The sequence below is a fragment of the Poecilia formosa genome, unplaced genomic scaffold, assembly GCF_000485575.1.
Source record: "Poecilia formosa unplaced genomic scaffold, Poecilia_formosa-5.1.2 Scaffold42, whole genome shotgun sequence".
NCBI classification, from domain to species: domain Eukaryota; kingdom Metazoa; phylum Chordata; class Actinopteri; order Cyprinodontiformes; family Poeciliidae; genus Poecilia; species Poecilia formosa.
Window position 1 is genome coordinate 347,210 of NW_006799981.1, and position 17,278 is coordinate 364,487.

Below are 17,278 nucleotides of genomic sequence, written 5' to 3' on the forward strand. Positions count from 1 at the left end.
GTCAACAAGATCTCTGTGTTCTCTCAGCTGTATTTAACGCATTTATATTTACATATTAATCTTTCACTCAGGGTCATTTAGTCTGACATTAAGCTAAATGCCAAAGATTTAGAGATTGTGGGACTTTTTAAGAATTAATTCTTTTGTTAAATTAGCACAGATTAAACTTTTGTAAGTCCTACAGTCTTATTTCCTATTTTTACATTTCATATAGAAACGATGTTTAAATCATTGATAGGCCTGACTGCCCACACCTGGCTTGCCGAGCCCCACCATGCACACTGGTCACTTCCTCTTTCGTGCTTCTCTCGCACCCATGCGCACACATCTGGCTCCAGGATGGCCAGAAACAGGTAGTGAGAAACGTGAATGGCCGTTGAGGCGAAACATGCCTGTCTGCAGTGGGATTGATGTGTGCTTGATTTGTATGTGAAGAAGTCTATTTGTGTCTCTGCATATGTGTGTGTCTGTAATCTCCTCTGCATTTGTGAGTCATATCGGTTTTGTACTTTATGTTCTGGTTGTCTGGTTTAAATATACCAGCAGACCATGAGAAATATTCTCCATGTTTTCTATTTTTATTGTGGCCACAAGCCCTCTGACACATAGTGCCACTTAGTCACTGCCTTTCACTCCTGATATTACACCATTTCTATGGAGAGCAGATTCAAATAGGAGACATTTTAGGGCCAGAAACTGCATTTACAGGACCATGATGGCCATCAGCCTTTTTTATTTTTTTTATTTTTTTATTTTTTCCTCCTTCCAAAATATTCCTGCTGTCTCGTTGAGACCTTCAGGCACTCCTAATGGAGGGAAGTGGAAGAAAGGAGGTGGAGAGAGTGTAAGAGGCAAGATGGTATCAGCCAGGTGGAGAACAACAGTTCAGAGAGGAACGGCAGAGGCGAAGGAAGCAACATATATATATATACACACACACTGAGACAAAGAGGGAGGGCAGATGGTAAGAAGAGACGGTGCGACGTGTGAAAAGCAACAGTTAGCCCGTGTCTTTGCAGTGTGTCAGTCTGGCCTAAATATGGCATGCTTTTGACACTTTTTCCCCTCCCGCACACACTCTCCATTTCTCACGACATTTTCTGCACAAAACAGAAAAAAATAAAAGAAATGGATCTACGTCTTCAGCTCATCTACTTTGAGCAAATGTCGGGTTAAAAGCAAACTGTTCACTTGCTTCTCACGGAGGAGAAACGCCAACAGCCCTCTTCCTCGCTCCGCTAATGCTACTGCGACAGTGTGACATTTGAAAGATGACCAGTGATAGTGTTGGGAGCCGCCCGTCAGTGATAAAAGCCGCACTAATTACCAACACAGAACAACACACTTAGCTTCAGAATGTGTGTTATTCTGTTTCACATAAACACAGTCAGGGTGTTGCTCACAGTCTTACTATAATATATGTAAGTAGTGGTTAATAACACCATTATTATGACACTACTAAACTTATTTGCATTTGTGGCCTTTGGAAGAGCATAACTTTGGCTCTGCTTTCAGGTAAACCATCACACCAAACAGCGCATCATTACATCTTCTCTTTTAATATTTATTTTGTTACCATTGATTTAATGCAACTTGTTTCATGTTTCAATTTGATCTCTTTATAATTTTCTTTCAGACCTGTAATCAAAACCAGTTCTTATGAGTTTATTTTTCATTGTATTTCACCTTGTGGAACAGAGTTACGGTTGTATCCATTGGTTTTGCTTGAGGAGATTGAAAAGTAGCTTTTATTTTGATTAAAACTTCTACAAATATTGAGAGTTGAAATCTATTCATCTGTTTGATTTGTCTGGGAAATGAACAAAGTCTAGATCCAAACTTCTCAGTCAGAATTTCACTCTCAATAATAACCTGAAGGGAACCTGAAAGACCAACCTCCTGCCTTCATAAAGCATCATATGAAGGCGTCAAACTAACAGTGTAGTTAGATTTCCCCTGGCCTTTAAGCAATATAGATACAAAATATATTTTTTTAAGGATTTGGTTTACTTTTGGATTCAACTTAAAAATAAGGCAAGGAAGTCTTGTGTCTTGTTAGGCTTTAGTGACAGAAAACATGACATTTGTTTCTTAAGAGTAGCTTTGTAAATGCTGCCACAATTACACTGATCTGATGTAGAACAGCATTATTGTTAGTATTTTTGACAGTTGTGCCACTTTAAAGCTGAATTAAGTTTAAACATCTTATCTTCAACATTCTTCAGGCAGGTTTGTGACAGTTAAATATTTCTTTTTCTTTCTCTCTTTCTTTTAAAAAACCTGCAGAAAGCGCGCTCACTGTCTCCCCTGCACCACTTGAGATAAGTGTCCAGGATGTGCTCCTTCAACCCACATGACCCTGACAGATAGCACCGAACTTAATCCCACCCACACTCACGCGCACACGCAACGCCTCCGTCCCCTCTGGCTCTTCCGCCTCCTATAGGCAGACGTATAGGGAGGTGAAAAAGGGGCGGTTAGGACACATTTTTTGGCAGCAGCGTACAGTAAACGCACACACATGCTCATATGTAGAGCTGTGCTTCTACTTGATTTACAACTCTCAACTGCTTGGAGAGAGAGAGAGAGAGGGGGAGACAGAGAATATGGGGGCTGCAGACCGAGAGGGATGAGGAAGTATAACTCACAGGTAGCAGGTCTGGTGATTGTGGAAGGCTTTTAAACAGAAGTTGTGCAGGATTTTACAGGGTCAGGGAGCAGCTGCCCTGTTGTAAAAATGTAGCTTGTGGTTAGGAAATTTTCATTTGAATACTTGACAGACTGCTGTATGGTCTCTGGGATGCGGTTTCCATAAAATAATTTAAAAAAATAGAAAGAAAAAGCAGGCACAGACTTGATTTATTTTGTCTCGAATCTCAGACTGAGCAGAAAAAGATTTCCATTTGAGACATTAAACGATAACAGTCCACAGAGAGCATCTCTTTCTGCAAACAATGTCTTTGTGAAAGCAATCTAAATAAATCAATACAGAGAGTTTTCTTAGAAATAACTGGCATGTTTTACATTTGTAGCTAGAACAGAAACACTTTGAATCAATTATAAGGAAATAAAACAAACTTTCAGAAGAAACTGAAGCAGGACTGTTTGAATCTTGCTGTAATAAACTGATATGCGTAGAGGTGCAGACATTAGAGGCAGTAAATCGCTAACTGCTGATAAATCTTTAAAGGTTGTAGTTGTTGTGTTTTTGGCACAGAGTCATTTAACATCAGATGATTGTGGTACTGATGCAGTAAATAAGCTTATGGGAGCTTGTTTCTGTTAGAAGATAAACACCTAAGTTTAGGCTGTTTGCCAAATTTACTTAAGAAGGAACGACTTCACAGTTTTACACATCTTGCTTGTTTATTCCACTTGTTTTGTGACCAGTACATAAAACTCTGGATGAAAGATGATGAATGATATACTTTTGGGAAAGTATGCTACTGGAATTATATGTGATGGACCAGCAGGAAGTAGAGTACAGTTGTGAAGTGAAAAGGAAATGTGATTTCCCTTCCCCTTGAGATAGAAAATCTTTATTCACTATTCTTTGCCAAAGAGCTCAAGCTCAGTCAGCCTGGATGGAGATCATCTCTCAAGTGTTGGCACAGATTCTCAGTGTGATTATGGTTTGAACTTTGACTAGATTTTGTGTTACCCTGCTGGAAAGTGAACATCTGTTCCAGCTTAGAGTCCTTTGGAGCACCTATAATATTTTCGTTTCTGTTTTTCTTTTCTTTTTTTATTAATCTCTTTTCCAATCAGCTCACCTTCCCTTCCTGCTGAGGAAAAGCATCCCCAGAGCATGATGCTGCCACTAAGATTAATGATGAAGATATATGTGTCCTGTTTGGACACATATAAGGTGTGCTGCATTTTTTTGAGAAGGGGCATCGGCCTCCCTGACCCACCTTTGAGGTCGCCACTGACTTTAGGTCGAAGTTCATGTCTTGGTAGACAGAATAAACTACAAAGAAGGGAACTCTGCTGCCAATAGGGGACTTCTGGAGGCAATTAAAGCAGAAATGAGGCTGATTAGAAAATGCACACCACACTTTTCAGATTTTTATTTGTAAAAACAACTGAAAACCATGTATTATTTCCTTTTACTTCACGGTTACATGCCACTTTATGTATGTCTACTATGTAAAAATCCCAATAAAACACGTTGGGGTTTGTGGTCATAACGTGGCAATGTGTAAAAGTTCAAGGATTATGAATACTTTTTTTGTAAGTTGCTGTAAATCTCGCCTCAGTGCTGCAGCGACCTGGTCCCAAACTGCTACTGGTGGCTCTTCTTTCCTCCATATGTGTGGTCCGTCTCTCCCACGTTCCAGCGGCTTTGGAAGCAGGAGACGGCGGCAGGTTTTTCTAATGGCAGACTGACCTTCTCACCAGGAAGTGTTTTTCTAAAGATTGCCTAACAGCTGTTATGAAAATGATGGCCTTGTGGGTTATTAAAAGCTAATGAGGAGGAGAAAGATACCCTGCAGTAAATGTGAGGTGTGTGTGTGTGTGTGTGTGTGTTGTGTGTCGAGCCCCGAGGGTACCTGAATTTTTTTTTTTTTTTTGCTCGTTCTCTTTCTCTTTGTTTCATCACGAGGCTCTGGAAATCCAGCTGAAGTGCTGAATGACGGGCTTGTAAAGCTGAATAAGACCGAGGCAGGCCACTGCGTGTGTGTGCATGTAGGTGTTTTTCCTCCATGATGACTGATGTTTATGTTTCGTCTTTCCCTCCCTCCTCTGTTCCAGAGGGGGGAGGTGGGGGACAACAGTAATAAAAAAAAAAACAACAATAAGACAAAAAAGGAAGTGGAAAAAAGAAAAAGACAAAGAGAGGGCAGGGTTGTAGTAATAAACAGGTACGGCGGTTATTTCCTCCTAGGAAAAAGCGGCGTCACTTAGCATGCAGATCTAAATCGTGTTCTGACCTGAGCTGATGAGTTTCCCAGTGCTTGACATTTTTCAGGAATTTTCCCTGTTTACGCTGAAGGCAGAACTTTTCTTCTACAGAAGCTTCTGCATCAGATCGCTATCTCCTCTGGACTTCAAGATTCTTATCTGAACTTGTACAGAAACACAGTTTATTAGGACTCGATTAGCTTTGGGGGGGGAACTTTGTTATTAGTTTTAGGGAATGTGTCAAATCAGGATAAAGTTAAATGCAGTAAATTTCCTTGATATAATTCTCAAAGCAAAGTTGTTGTTTTTTAAAAAAATCTGACCTAATTAATATATTTCAGATTTGTGTAATTTAGTTAATTGGGTGCTCAATTTGGACGAGAACAAAATGGAACTTTTTTCCCTACATGTGTGGAGGTAAACCGACTCTGGATATCACCCTGAATAGATTGAGTTTGATGGGAAGAAACCTTTAATAGGAGGGGTGTCTAAATGGATCACTTGGCCCATTTTGGTCCCTGCAAGAATGGTACAAATTTGACCAGTCAGCACTTAACTTAAAAATTAATAGACAAAAAGTTTGATACAACTAGATATTTGCCTTTTATTCAACAAATTATTTTAAACGAGCCACAAAAATGCAAATATGAAACATTTTCTCTATCTTCTCATAAAGCTGGCAAAAAGAAAAAAATCAGTATAGAACAAATTTTGCAATCTAAATGAAATATTTGAATGTTTGTGGCTGGCAAACACTTACAAATTGACCATTTTTGCCCTCTTGGTGTAAACCTTGGACCCTGAGACTAGAGACCAAAGTGATGGTTCTACTTCCAGCAGCACAGCAACCCCAGCATATCACCAAATACAATTATGGAGAATAAATTTAATTCTCTAGATGTAACCCAAATATACTGAGCCCAAAAGATTCCAGCTTTGATTGCAGCGAAAGGCAGCTCTACGAAGAACTGACTCAAGGAAACAATATTGATATTTGTAAGCAAACTTAGAAAAATATGCAATATATTCCACGTCTTAGTTTTAATCTATTTTGTGCTTTTTTATCTCATGAAATATCAATAAAGCTGCAGGAACTCGTGTTTTTAGTTTGACATTTTTTTGTAAATATTTTTGCAATTCTCAGCAAGATGATTGTGAAAAAAAAATTCTAAAAAGTTTACAAATATTATACAAAGTCATAGGAGACCAAAGAACCCATAAGATGGACTGAACGGAGAGCAAAGTGTGGACACTCCTCAAGGTTTACCTCTGGGGAAAGTATGGTTTGTCAATTATCGCTGTTTGGCTATCCCCCTTCCGACCTGTGGCTGTATTTACGCGAATGCCCATTTTATCCATGGCTTTTAATGGCATATAAAAAAAATCACTTCCCCCATCAAAATGCCCTCTCTTAATAGCTTTTCAGAGTTGTTTGGGAGCTGTTTGGGTTTGGTCATTAGTGGACCATGAGTGTGTGTGTGTGTGTGGGCGTGTGTGTTGGATTGTGAGGCACATTTAGGTCGTCCTAGGTGGGATAAGAGTTGGTGGAGAGAGGGAAAGAGGGCGGGGTGGGGGTTTGGGTTGCATCCAGGCTGAGGTTTGGTTTGGGTTTGGGAGTCTGTGAGGTGCAGCACTTAGGCCATACTGAGCCTGATGGGAATGCCAGACCCCCCACACCACTTACCAAATCACTAATGGAGCGTCTTTGGGCTCCCTGATTCACACACATGAAAACTAGCTCTCTCTCTCACACACACATGAAAAAAGCATGTATGAGCTGTCGATTCTCAGACACAAGGAAGACATGATTCACTACTATCACTCTGACAGACAAGATCAGCAGAAACACACTTGTTCAGATGTTTGTGAATGAGAAAACCCAGCGAAGATCCGGGCGAGTTGTAGCCCCGCCCATCTTCCCCTTTCCCCTAATCCCCTCCCCTTTCATTGCTTTTCACACTTCTCAATTATTTACTGGCTTTTTTGTCTCCTGCTGTTGGCCAGGCCCCAAGCTTGTATCACAGTGTGTTTGTGTATGCAGAAATGAAAACCACTTCACACACAAACGCGAGGCCTTTTATCATTCACAGGCGTTGTCTGGACCATATGCTCAGGCGGGCGCTGACCGCTCACAGGCTCACTGATGCTATATTTTACAAGGTTTCATGTGGAGACAGGGTACCAGAAATAAGGAAGATTTATGGTCTTACTTATTTGTTTTGGTAAACACAATTTTTAGATAAAATATCCCTTTGCTCTTTTTAATCTCTGCTGTTACAACAAACAGAGACAAATTGCTTAAAGGTGCATGAAGCTCTACAAATCACATTTTTTATTTTTAGATTAAATAACATTTTATGTTACTAAACTGCAAAAACACAAAATCTTAGCAAGTATTTTTGGTCTATTTTCTAATGCAAATATCGTATTACATTTTGGAATGAGTCAAAATTAATTTACAATTAACTTTTCAGCAAGATAGAGACTTGATTTAAGTAAATAATTCCTTAATATTGATGAAAAATAACTAGTTTCATTGACTGATAAGTTAACTTACTAATGAGAAAAATGTGTTGTGATAAATGAAATAATCTGCCAATGGAACAGTAATTTACTAAAAATAAGCCTCTACATCTAGCTAAAAAGTTACTTTTAAGTTAGTTTTGTCTTATTTCTAGTGTATTAAAACTAAAAATAGATTTTGTGTTTTTGCAGTGTAGAACCAAATGTCTCCAGTTAATGAGTGATAATTGCGTAGAGCAGAGGGAGAGTTAGATGGATTTTGGCCCAGTTGATGAATATCTGGTAAATGTCTGGTGAAGTAAGAGCTAACCCAAAAAAGCAAAGTTCTCAGTTTACTGGTCTGTCTTTGGCAAAGACGTCCACAGATTTTACGGGAATGTTAAACAGGGAAGGAGACCCTGAGGCAGAGCCAGAACTAGCTTCAGATGGCGAGGACACAGATCTTTGGCTAACTAACCCAACATGATGCTGGTCGGTTTTTCTGAATAGCGGTGTGATTTTAGGAAAGTTATGTTCCTGCCTTTTTCTCTGTTTTGAAAAAAGCAAGAAGGACAAGAAAAAAGACAACCAACTTTTTTTAAATACAACAACAAAAAGGGTGAAAAATAACCAAAAGCAATAAGAGTTGTGTAATCTTTCATTTTTTTTCTTTTCCAATGGTTGAAGCAGGTGTGAAAACAGAGTAAATAGAAGCAGTCGATGAAAATACAGTGTAAGTACATTTTATGTACTCTGTACAGGTAATGTAAAAGTGGAAGGAACACTTTCCTTTTTGGCACAGATGTGTAATGGACATCTGCTCCCTTTAGCGCTTTCGTTCCTTCTCTTCTTGCAGGTTTTATTTTATCAGTTGTTCGTTGTCTGATTGTGTCGATGGGTTCCTCTTGAAATGAGATTGTAAATCTCAATAAGCCTATCTTGTATAAATTTTCTTCCTGGGGCTTTAGTTCAGGAAAACTGTATTTTATCACAGGATAAGAAGAAACTCTTGACAGTCATAATCTTTAACACATGTTTCTTCAAAAAGATACAAAAAAAATAAAAGTACCAAATTTCCATCCCGTTCTTCAGAATTTGAAGCACACCGTGTTTTGAGTTAGAACAAAAATAGCTTAAACTACTGGGATATTTCTGTCGGGTATCAGAGGTGCTGTGGGTCTCCTCCTCTAACAAATCGGGGGTCTTTTCTTCATCTTTCACACTCGAATGAATTTAAAGAGGCAGGTAAACAGCTGCTCGCTTTGCATTAACTCCACCATATATTCAGCCTGCCTCTCTGACTTATTTTTTTCCTCCACCTTTCCTCTGTTTTTCTGAGTGTCTCATTCCTCAGCTCGTTTTTTTTCCTCCCTCCAGCCTGCAGAAAGCATCGGGGGGGTGATCGATAAAACTCTCAGGGTGTAGTGACTGCAGCTCTAATGAATCAAGCCCACACTTTTTGTTAAGCAGACAAGGCCGTGAAAGGGTGAAGAAGGGGACTTTGTCCTGTAGCTTTTTGATTCTGTAAGACGCAGATCAGTGGGGAAAATGTAAGCAAACAAAAACAGGAGTAAAATGAACCTTTATGCAGTGCTGGACAAATTTACTGGCACATATGTTGTGTAAAAAAACGTCTTTTTTTTCCAGCCAACTCTTCCAATTGCATCTTTAAATTTATGCTTTACTTTTGCTCCTTCATTACAGTTTTTAAAGACTTCTAATTATAATCAATGACAGGCCTACAGCTGTAAAGATCCTGCACCATATTTAAACATGGGCATGCTAAGGTTTCCAACAGAGTATTAATGAAATTGTGCAAAATATAAGGGAAGTGTTTGATTTTAGTCTCACCTCTCCCAAATTACAAGTTAGCATAAATAGGGTCTATTATTTGTTACGGAGACTTGGAGACTCCAGGAGTTTCTCTTTGCTGCAGGTCTGTGAAAGTGAATTTGGAGATGTTTTCCTTTCACTTACATTGTTGTGATTGTCCATGCAGGTAAATAAATATTAGGACTGGTCCAACAGATTTATATCCCAGAGAAACTTAAATTCATGGATTACTAATTAGATGATCAGGAAAACTTGTAAACAAAATATCTCAGCAATATTTATTTTATAGAGGTTATTTAAAAGGTGGTGATTTGTAAAAACTGTTATTTTCTAACATGGTATTTCCCCCCACTGTGCATATGAATTTAATAATTTTTCTAAAATACAAGGTGTTCTTAAAATAAAAGAATAATTTCCGTTAGTGCTTTTTACAAATGTTCACTATGGTTGGCAATAGGTTCATTAGTGGAAAATTACAAAGTTTGGCTTTTTCTTCAAAATACTAACGATTCAACAGAGAACACATAAAGTATAAAGTATGTCACGCTGCTATGCTATTGGCACAGTGAGCATCTATTTCTCCTCTTTCCCTCGTTCTGTGAGCGACTTATCACACTCAAATCTGAAAATAACTACTTGATATAATTATTTATTATGTCTGCCAAACGTTGCTTCAGTGCCGTAGTCCATCCTGCAATCCTCTTGTGGACTGTGTGCTAAAATCGAACGCTTTAAAGAGCCGCCGAAATCCACCCGAGACCCCCTTGAAGTTAAAGCCTTCTCTTACCAGAGAGAGAGAGAGAGGAGTCTTGAATTCCTGTGTTCTCGTTGCATTTTATAGCGTTTCTCTCCAAGGTCTGACTGGGAGATTGTGGGAGGCTGTTCGTGTTAAAAGCAGGATGGCTTATACTTCCTTTCCCTTCGTTTTTTTTTTTTTCCTTTCACCACAGGCAAAAGCTATTGCTGTTGCTGATTGCTTATAGTCATAAACTTGTATTAAATATGTCCTCTATTGATTGGCCTTGTCGGATGAGTACAATTAAAGAGATAATGCTGAGCGCTGCTCTCCTCTGGGAGCTCAGGAGGGAAGGACCAGAGCAGCGGGAAGATGAAGGCAGGAAAACAGGCGAGATAAAGGGGTTTTTGGCAACGGCGCAGCTTCTTCGGTCGAGTCGCAGCTTGTTCGCATGTTGCCGTAAAGGAGCGCGTGTGTGGGCGGCTGGGTTTGGGGCTCTAGTGATTCAGGCCTTCGTTGGGCTGTTCGTTTTCTCACACCCCTCCCAGGTTGTTATCCGGACCGTCTCCATCTACCCTCTGTTGAAAGCTCCTTTTTTCATCTTTGTTGAAGTAAAGACAAAAAAGTGAAAGAGATAAGCGCTGACAATAAAGACTGAGAGAAGGAGGGATGTGGTGATCGAGGAGAAATCGAGAGTCAGAGTGAGGACAAGCCACCTGTACCCAGTGTGGACGAACAGACGGAGGGAACCGACTGGGTGGGGCGGGGATTAGCTGAAGAGAGGAAGCAAAGCCTTGTGTTTATGTTGTATGTGTGTGTGGATGCGTGTGCGTGTGTGTGTGTGTGGGCCTCCGGCCAGCTGAGGTGTTTGCTTGGCTCAGAGTGATCTCCCACTGTGGACACGGCGAGACTCGTACATTCGCACACAAACACTGATGACTGAATTGTCCTGCTTGGCAGCTGTTGCAGTTCCCTAAATCACTCAATACCACACTGCTAGGGGTGGAAACGTGTGTGTGTGTGTGTGTGTGTGTGTGTGTGTGTGTGTGTGTGTGTGTGTGTTTTAGCATTTCTCACCTTTTAAGGCCCATTTTTCCAATAAGTACCACGCTACAAGGACCCTCTGCTCCTTACGGGACCCAAAGCTCGGGCCCCATGAGTCAAAGTACTGCTTTAGTGTTAGGAGTTAGATTTAGCACAAAGGTGTGAATTTGAGTTTAGGTTACGGTTAGGCATGTAGTGGTAATGCTTAGGTCAAAGGTCATGGTTAGGTAGTACAAATGAAACTGTAATAAATATGTTTGTGATGATCAACCACCTTTAAACGTCTGTAACATTTCTTTGCTGAGAAGAAATGATTTTATTTTAAATATTTGTCCACCTTTGTCATGTGATCATTATCAGAAAACATACAAATAATGTAATTTTAGTCAAAACTGAAAGAAACATAAGATTTTCAGTTTATTAATCACAAAAATGTGTCACTAAGTGAATTTACTGCATGAAGGTATGAGATTCCTCAGTATTAATTATTATTATTATTAGTCCTGTTATTAAATTATTGTATATATAATTTAACATTTTTTGATCTTTTGTGTGACCTTACATACCGTAATGCTGCTGTTACACCTGAATTTACTAAGTGCAGGACAATTAAAAGTATTAAAATGTTATTGTAAACCCTGTAATCCATCAGTAAATCACACAGCTTGTGCTTTGATGCCTTTTTTATTAGTTGGGGACATTTGCTTGGATGCAAAACTTACTATGCTGTTGTTAACCCTTTGCCTTCTGTTAGGTTCAACACTGTTACCTCTGTCAGATGTAGCCACTTTGGTGAGGGCAGGCATGAATGTTAAAAAAAGTTAGATAAAATATATTTAAACACTACCTAATAAATTAGAAAATAATATTTTAATATAAATCAATGCTGCAACATACTTTTGAGTGATTCCAGTGATGTTTTTCAATGCCAATCACTGATATTTCATACTTCGTGTTGAAACAGATGGAGGATGCAGGAGGTCTCCACTTATTGTTACTAAAATATATTAATAGTGAAATATTTTGGTGTTAGGTCACCTCCACATTAAACTACAGCGAGAGAGAGAGGTTTTAGAAAATGAACTGAAACGTAATAATACGGCAAACAGAGGAAGTCATCACACTTTCAGTGGCTTTAACACGAAGCTCCTAGATTATTTTTCTCATTAATTTTGTTTTCACAAAAACACAATACTGTCGAGATAAAAAGAAAGCACTCCCTCTGCTAGTTTTTTGGTTTTACAGAATGATCTGTTTTTTTAAAATTATTTTAAACTTTGTGGTTTTGTGTGTTTTATAGCTGATATTTGCAGTTGTAAAGCCCGAGACGCCTGCCTTGCTCTCCGTAATATTGGCAAACTTGTTCATGAAGTGAAAGTTGGAAACCTTTAGAAGCCATATGTTTTATTAAAAGCACACACTCATACATCTCTGTTTGATGTCTGGCTGAATTGACATTGATGGTATGCTCTTGTGGAGTGATGAGCTGGAGAGCTTTCTATCGTCGCAAGTCAGACTTCTGAACTCGCAATGACTCAGTGCTCAAAACAGATGGCTCTCAAATCTGATGCGTCACTAACCTGATTTAGCAGTTCTGTCTGACTGCAGGATGGCTTTTTATTTGGAGTTTCCTGTTCTCCCTGTGCATTTGTAGCAGGAACTGCAGTCTTTTAGAATATACCAAAACAATTCAAAATTAAGACCTTAAATTGCCATTAGACACGCGTGTGTGTTGGTATGTTGAGCTTTGGTCCCCTATTTCTCCAGATTATTAATTGAAACTAGTCCATAAGTAGAAGAAATAAAAATCTATGTACAAAAGGTGGATAATATCAGGAAGATGGAAACCTTCAACAGTGTAAATGTTTTGTATGTGTTTTCCCCAATAAAGGTTTTACAGATTCCAAATTATATACTTAAGAATCTTTAAACAGCGTTCAATGTTCTCATCCATGTTTGATGTTTCCATATTTACAGCTCTGGAGAAAATTAAGAGACCACTTAAAATGATCAGTTTCTCTGATTTTACTTTTTATAGGTTTATGTTTGAGTGAAATGAACATTGTTCTTTTATTCTATGAACTACTGACAACATGTCTCTGAAATTCCAAGCAAACATTTTGTGTTTATTTGCAGAAAATGAGAAATGGTCAAAATAACAAAAAAGATGCAGTGCTGTCAGACCTCAAATAATGCAAAGAAAACAAGTTATATTCATTTAGAAACAACAATAGTAATGTTTTAACTCAGGAAGAGTTCAGAAATTAACAGTTGGTGGAACAACTATGAAGTTTTCAATGATAAGTCAAAGCTTATCATTTCCATCTTATATATGTGATAAGATCTCAAAGCAGAACTTATTGCATTATAAAACTGAACTTATTTCTAATTAAAGTGATGTCTGCTTGTAGCTGATGCTTGTTTATCATTTCAGGCACCCAAAATGCTTCCTTTGAAAGAACTCATCAAACAGTCCTGAAAGCATATTTAGGGGCCACAATAATAACTTCCTCATTAATTGCAAAATACCATTAGATTCCCAATAAAACACCTCTGCTGTTGCAATGATGATCAGGATGGGCTGAAGGAGTTTTAATGCACAGATCTAGTGAACTAGCTCTAGTTGAATCAGACACACAGTGTGATGAACAGATGTCTTTGTGAGTGTTGCAGGAGTAGTTACAACAAAACAACTTGCTTCAACAGTGATTAAAATCAATAATTCGCAATAAAAATGAGCTGAAATAAAGTTTGTCGATTTGTGGTTTAATGCCAGTTCTCGTGCTGAGTCAACAGGCTCACATGCATTGTGTGTGTGTGGGTGTGTGTGTGTGTGTGTGTGTATGCATGTCAGGACCAAGTCTACTCTCCCTCTTTCTATGTTCACATAAGTGCTGTAATTTGGACACACTGTAATTTCACCATGGCGGTTTGGGGTTAAGTGAATGCTGTCCCTGCTCATAGTCCCCCAAATGAACACACATGTATGTTCACACACACACACACACACACACACACACACACACACACACACACGCACACACACACACACACACACACACACACACACCCCCACACACACACACACACACACACACACTACACTATTTGATTACGTTTATAGGCATAGTTTAAGGGGCTGAGTTGTTTCATTTGGACAAACTTTAAAAAAAAGACGCAACTGTTTGTGTGAGAGAGGTTGTGTGTTTATGAGAGCTACAAAGAAATGGAACAAGAAGAGATCGTCACATTATTTTTTTGGCCAACAGACGCACACACACTCATAAGTAGATTGGTAAGAGAGTTGCAAATAGCACAGTCTGTAACGCAGCAGGGGTTCAAAACACAGACACAGAAGGTATTGATATATCACACACACACACATGCAGAGACAGACTGTATTGATATTCTTGCTCATCAGCCTGGACTGCATGGCTGTTTAGCAGCACCACGCAGACACACACGTCCAAACACACCTCTGCGCTCGAACACAGCATGTAATCAGAGAGCGGGTCGATAATTCATTGTTGTCTTTGGTAATCCAAATGCGCTCAAAGTTCTTTTCTTCCTGGACACTCATTTTTCAAAAGTTTTTTGAAGCCGATTTAAGTTCAGCTTGGGGGTTTTCTGTGGTGACAGTATTGTTGATGTTCCGTTGATTAAAAGTCTATAAATCTGACAAATCCACCACTGACTGAACCGCGTTCTTTTGAAGATAAAAATACATTTTATTTCTTTTCGTTCGATCGCAGAAACAAAATAGTGGTCTTGTGTTTTTTTTTTTTTGAAACTACATCAAGATGTGCTTGACAGTTTTCATAATTCTTTTTGATTACACAGATGTATCCTGGTTTAAATCATGTCTTCATTTTTATACTTCTGGTTTAAGGTTTGAGGCTTATATACGTTCCTTGCTGTTGTTGTGGAATCATTCCTGCAACTATTCAACAAAAAAGAGATAAACATATCACTCTGGCATTTAAACACCTTATCTGTGTAGAGGCATCATTCTCAGATGGACTATAGCAGCAGAGGCACACGCTAAACAGAAAGTTTAAGATGATGTCTGATAAGACACAGAAAAAAGTTCTGAAACATTTTACGGCATTTTTAAAAGAAGTACATGAACTGACTCAATTCAATTAATGTATAAATATAACCCTAATTTATTACAAATTTAATCTCCAGTAGAACCCAGAACAAAATGCCCAATTGCAGTATGATGTGGTCAAATTCAGACCATATGTGTGTCATTATTTTGATACAGACTTAAGCCAAATGTCATTTCGGCGAGATCAGGTTCATGGTGGTGCAGCTCAAGCAAAAGCAGCTGAACAGAAGCCACTTCAGTCCTCAAAGAAGCACAATTCTTCTGGCTGCAAACCGAGGAATTCAGACTTTTCTCCTCAGTCATATTCAGTGTTGTTTGGTCGTTATTGTCTACCGGTTTCTAGTATTCTTTGCACCAACACTGTGGTATTCTTTCCTAAAATGGCTGTGTTTGAGGAAGTTGCTTTGATCTAGCCAGTAATAGAGGCTGATTTCCCTCCAAGCGGAGCACTGGTGGCTTTTATTTTTCTTTTTTAGCAATTTCTCTCGTGTTGTTATTTGATGGCGTCGCTCTCCTCGGCGAGCGGACAGCACACCAGCTGCCACTGTTTGCATTCCAATTGTTTGCTGTCCAGTTAGGAGGAACGCTTGAACATAAAGGGAAAATAATTGAATGAGGAGGACTGTGCTGATCAATTTCCTCTGGACTGCAAAACAACTTTTCATAGTGGGAGGTTTAACTCTGCACTCTCTTTTATCACTGCAGAGAGTCAAGTTTTCGTCCCAGATTTTATAATAGCTATTTTTTTTAGATTTTATTTTGATTTCAAGTGATTTTCTACAAAGATGCATTCGTTTGATTGATAAAGCCAGGAGAAATAATAAATATCTTGAGTCAGGATGAAACTGTTCTCACGACACAGTCGTGTGCTTTATAGAGAGCAATAACATTGCACTTTATTGGTTCATGATGGCAGGAGGACTCAGGAATGCTGCGTTAAGATATAAAGTAATGCTGAATGTTTGTAACTATAAACTTTTGGCCAAGATTTTATTACACAAAACAGTTTTCTTTTGCAAAGCAATACAGTAGATCTCTTAGAGAAGTATATTGTTAAGGCATTTAGGAGAGGCATGCAGATTTATTTTTTAAATTTATTTGTTTATTTCATTCATTTACTGTTTGAAATGTAGGTTATACAACATATTTTTACAGTCGCACACTCTTTTTAACTCTCCACTTTTTGTATGATAAATACATGTACTAGCATTTGATTTGTTTTTTAATAGGAGCAGATGAATTAAAACATGTTATTTTAGTGTTTGTTTCATTAGCTATAATAATTGTCAGTCATTTTGTTTTATTCAGTACTAAAGAATACGACATACATTTAAATAAATATTACAAAGAGGAAGTTGTCAGCAATGATAAGTGTTTCTTTGAGTGAAATGTTTTCATTTCACATTAAGATGTGAGCTAAATAAAATCCTAACGATACTCCTGATCAGAATCCATCAAAACAAACATGATTATCTTAATAAGAATAATTTCAGACAAAATAACCTTGAGTTATTTTCTGCTTTTGTACTCAAGCTGTGACTGTACAAATCCCAGCTAAGCCTTTCTTTTCCATCAGTGACTTGTTCATTCAGAAATGGTCTGGTAGCATGAATGTATGCCTAAGGGCAAACTGACGACAATAGTCATGCCAATACAAGGAAACGTGCGGTAGCTCCAAAAAAATCCCATAAAACTCTGAACCGAAACAGGAATGTCTGGCCTGTGCTGGAACTGGTTCCAAACTTTTTGTCTGCAGTGTATCTACAAGAAATCAATTTCTCCTGCTTTACGACTAGTCTTTTGTTTGTTTCGTTTTCATGGTATAAAAACTTGGTAAATAATTCACAACATAATCTAATAGCTTTTTAAAAATAAACATTAATTATTTCAAGTTACGGAACAGTTATCTCTAACATTTATTTTGATTTTGAAGGAGAGACGTAATTAAAAATGCAGAAAAACACCCACTAAATTTGTTATTACTTTAAACTATATAGAACATTTTTCTATATAGTTATAGAACAGTGTTGGCTTAATAAGAGTGATGAGTGGCACCTGTTTAGTTTTCACACGAGGCCTGTCTGATGAACAATATTTACAGTATACACAACCAGTTGAGAAACTGTAACTGAATGAAAGTGCACAGC

At 38.3% G+C, this 17,278-nt stretch overlaps 1 protein-coding gene across 3 annotated transcripts in view; it reads left to right on the top strand.

Moving 5' to 3' along the window:
* The window catches only part of LOC103137619 (B-cell lymphoma/leukemia 11A-like), a 55,800-nt gene that overhangs the window by 27,803 nt on the left and 10,719 nt on the right, over positions 1-17,278 (top strand). The gene's annotated exons all lie outside the window — the stretch shown is intronic.